This window comes from Atta colombica, unplaced genomic scaffold, assembly GCF_001594045.1.
Source record: "Atta colombica isolate Treedump-2 unplaced genomic scaffold, Acol1.0 scaffold10, whole genome shotgun sequence".
NCBI classification, from domain to species: Eukaryota; Metazoa; Arthropoda; class Insecta; order Hymenoptera; family Formicidae; genus Atta; species Atta colombica.
The window spans coordinates 786,554-791,124 of NW_017259184.1; the positions used below are offsets into that span (position 1 = coordinate 786,554).

A 4,571-nucleotide genomic window follows, 5' to 3' on the forward strand; every position below is an offset into this window, starting at 1 on the left:
ATATATATAATAATAAATTTCCTTTGCACTATACATATATTTATACATATTTATATTATAAATATAAAAGTATATAAAATTATATATATTTTTTATATATAATGATAAATTATTATTTGCAGAATTACTTTTAAAAAAAGAGGTCACATAATAATAAATTTTTCTTTACATGAATAAATTTCGATTCTAATGTCATCGCATTAGTTATGCTATTGGTCAAGACATAACAGGTTCAGTATGATCTGCAGAATCATGGTGGAAGAACCAAGAAATATACTATGTTTATGGCAAGAATTCAGATGTTCTCGAGATGAATTTTGTACATTTCTATGCAGATTCTAAATGCGATCATTTAAACATTTGCACCGCCGTAATTGTGAAATGATACAGTTTGAGAGATCAAATGAATACTTGCTAAATAAAAAAAATATAAAAATGATCATCAAAAAGAATTCAGGAATATATACATCCCTAATAACATACTCCCTATTCAGGATATATCCTAGGAGTGTTCTTAGGATGTTCAAAGGACATACGGACGTCCTCAGGACATCCCATGAAGGTTTCTGCTATTAGGTTTTTGTCACTTCCTAAAAAAAAAAAAGCATTTATTAATATTAAAACAGAAAGAAGCTTATGGAAAATTTATTGTGGCAAAAGATAAAATCAAATTTATTATTATACATTGTAAGTAAACATGATTAAAAACACAAAAATAAATAAAATAATAGGCACCTAATTTAAATAACCGCGGCAACATGGCAGTATATGGTGTCACATTTTCATTGGCTGTTGGAAATAATGCGCAAGAAGACACCTGAGTTTTCTTCCACTATGGTCAGAATAAATCCGGTTATCGTAACGCAGAAAGCTTGGTGGAAGGAGGGCCATTGGCTCCGGTAGCAAGGGTCAGTGCTGGCTCATAACAAACTTTTAGTTACCTATATCTAAATAAAATATATACAGTCATTTAAACAATGGATGTAATGTTATTTTTTGCATTGTAATTTATTTATTGAAAAATTATCGATTATTGTAAAAAATGGAAATATATTTTTACTGAGTTTATCTAAATTATTATCTAAAATTTTGGATTCTAATATTTTTAGGTGATATTGCAGTAAAAATACAAAAATATATCCCAACAATACAAAAGTTGCAGCAATATCACATATTGCTGCAATTTTTGTGCTGTTGGGGTATACTACAATAATTTTTATCGCCTTTATCTAATTACCTAATGTTTCAAATAATATCTTTAAACGATAATGCAAAAATATTTCATTTGTATTACACATATAATTCATACACAAACGCAGAATAATACATATTTTCTGATAAAATTAAAAATAGATTTATGATAGTCAAAATGTGATTTATTAATTAGAATAATCCGTAAATTATGTAAAAAAATATGCATATATATTTAAATGTACATTTAAAAATAAAAAAAAACGTATTAATTAATTTTATATAACGGATACTAATTGACTTTATATCAGTGGAAATGTAGATGTATTAATTTGTATCGATTTACAGTGAAATTTACAGTGAAATTTTATAAAGTTTGAAAATTATTTTTTGTTAGATTACTTAATTAAAGGCTATCTCATTATATTCTTTTTATCTCCTATTTTTCATTTAGATCTTATGGAATCGACTTGCGACGGTACTGAACTGGGTTCCTGAAGAACTACTTGCTTGCGAGTTACAGCTTTCTCTCGACGCGACCAGTCTCGATGCGGCCGCCTTTTCGAGTCTTCCGATTGAAAGAACATGTCCATTCGAAAGTGCACACTGAAACATTAATTGTATCAGTAAATGTCGATGTAACATACGTCGCAAGTCAAAGTGCACTATTAAAAGTGAAACAATTCAAGAGAGATCGTGTACTCGTAGACCCGCGCGTGTACTCGTAGATATAGCTTCAAATAATCTGTGATCTTTGTGTTGAAAATGTCGGGAATTTGAGGGAGAAAATGGAAACGATTCATCGGAAGTGAGATTACAAAGTGAGATTAAAGAATCATAAATGTAATTGTAGAAAATTTTTCAAGATTTTAAACTCAATAAATTGTTTATATAATCCTGAGGATATAATTATTGCAATAAAAGTAAACGAACATACAGCGACATGATTGAAATTATGCATATAAAAACAATTATGAAGCGTATTATTTAGATATAGATAACTAAATTCTGTTTTAAAGTTTTTCCAAGGAATAGAAAGAGTCTTGTAAAACGATTACGACAAAATACAATTTTTTATTGAATCAGTATAAATTGTAGACTTTGAAATTTTTTGTGTGCTTTTATGTCGCTGCATAAAATATTTAATTGCAAAATTAAAAAAAATTAAATTTATAATAAGAAAGAATACTTAAAGAATTGGTATTATTGTTTGAAAACAGTACAAAATTACTGTCGATGGATCATACGGAATTTTTTTACCGTACATATTGCAGAAAATATATTAGAAAGAATATTTTATATGTGTGTGTTGAATAAAGTTTTTATTTCAATTAATTGCCAATTATTAGGCATAAAAATGAAAATTTGTTGGGAAATCAAAATCTTTTGCAAAATTCTACAAAATATGTTCTAGTAACGCAATCGATTTGAATATGCGGGCATTGAAATCCCCAACAAATAGAAGGAATTTTGATAGCGTTAAATATAATTTGTTGAAATTTTGTTTGTATTAAACATAACTTTTAGTTGGTTTATGAATAATTTTAAAGAAAGGAGGGAAAAAGAGAGTTAGGAAAAGTGAAAAAGATCTCATATTATAACATCAATTACATTAAATCAGTTTCAATAAATATGAATAATTTATATATTTGAGTAATAATATTTTATATTAATATATTTGATAAAAATAGAGATATATAGTTATCGATAAGTGATAATAATTATTTAAATTTTAATAAAAAATTTTTATAAACTTTATAAACTTTATATAAATGCGATAAATGAAAATTTTTAATGATTTATCGCTTCAAGTTTCATTGTTGTAATTACCTGAAAATTAAATATGGATTAAATATGTATTATATCTTACATAAATTATTATATTGAAAAGAATAAATTTTTATGCACAAGAAATGAAAAATTAATTCATTAAATTGAAATAACTGACTTGTTTTAAGCTAATTCTGAAATAATAGTAATATTATTTTTTAGAATTCTATAACGGATCTTCTATCTTCTTCATTAAATTCCAACATTAAAAGATGTGGAATGTCATTTTGTGATAAATAATTTTGTTTTAAGTTAAATTTTTTAAGACCAAGTATTACATTTGATAATGGTTCCTTATATCTGGTGTTCAATGACTTTTGTGCTGCGTGATATCGGCAAAAAGATCAAGTCTTTGTGTGATAGTTCATTTGGAGTGTAATAAAATGTGTGCCTTTATATTTTTCGCTTGGAGGTAAATTTTGCAAAAGACATATTATCCAACGGATTTCAATACGGATTAAGGATTACTTTCGCAAGTAACGCCCTCTAGATAAGCGTATATGGCCGGTAAGTGTATTTGTGAACCTTTGTCAGCGGTAAGGGCGTGTAATGATCACAGAAACGTATTAAAAAGTTTCATTTGTTCATATCCTATAATAAGAAAGCATCCAACAAGCGAAAAAAAATTTCTTGTTAGAATCTTCTTATTTAATTAAATATGCTGTATTTTTACATCTTACAATTTTTTTTTATTTTCTATGTTTACTTCCTTACATATCTTCTTATATTTATTAAATAAAAAAAATTATATTAAAAAAAAGAATAAGAAATTTATACAATCTTTCACCTACATTGATTTGCGAAAGTTCGTTTTGAATAGTTTATATTAATTTCTGAGTCTCTTTAGAATAATAATCTTTAGAATCCGTATATGTGCTTTATCAGAATTGAACGCGCCTGCGTTCAGAGTTTCGCCTTTAATGCTTATAAACTTTGTTGAAGTACTCTGTATATTCTCGTAAAGTTTTACTAGAAGGCACAAATACCGGTTTCGCGCGAGTTAGACGCAAGTATTTGTTCGTACACACATGGTTGTATATGTGTATGTTCACACGTGGCGGCACCGGTACTATCCATCCAATGCTGCGCATTACAAATGCCATAAACAAATAATCGTAATAATATGTATATGATTATATTGTTAACTAATATTAATAAAGGCAAGTTTGTGTACTTCGGAATAAAACAAGGCTATAAAATAAAATCCTCTTTCATGATATTTTTAAGAATTTTTTATATTTTAAATTTACGAAGATTTTTAATAGATATCTTAAGCTTCTTCAGATTTATTTAATTATATGAAGAAATTATGTAAAGAGTATTTTAAGAACTTTCGCCAAGGAAACTAGTAAAGGTAACTCTTTAAATCTAATATATAAATCGTTAGAGTTTCAATGTTTATAAGTAATTTATAAAATATTTCTCATTAACATTATTAATTAAATCCATCTCGAATTCGTGGATAATTTCTTTATGTTCAGACGAATATAACACTTGAATTTAGATTCTAAATTTTTATTTGTGACTCCTCTTTTTATAATATATATATA

General features: G+C 26.5%; 1 protein-coding gene across 2 annotated transcripts in view; it reads left to right on the forward strand.

Moving 5' to 3' along the window:
• The first annotated feature begins 1,678 nt into the window (after positions 1–1,678).
• The window catches only part of LOC108684098 (ankyrin repeat domain-containing protein 6), a 24,401-nt gene continuing 21,508 nt past the window's right edge, over positions 1,679–4,571 (forward strand). The window contains exon 1 of one of the 2 annotated variants that reach the window (XM_018188191.1): positions 1,679–2,012. The gene's annotated coding sequence lies outside the window, so the exon portion shown is untranslated. Of the gene's footprint in view, positions 2,013–3,339; positions 3,529–4,571 lie in introns of those variants that run through there. The other variant, XM_018188199.1, reaches the window with a different exon arrangement.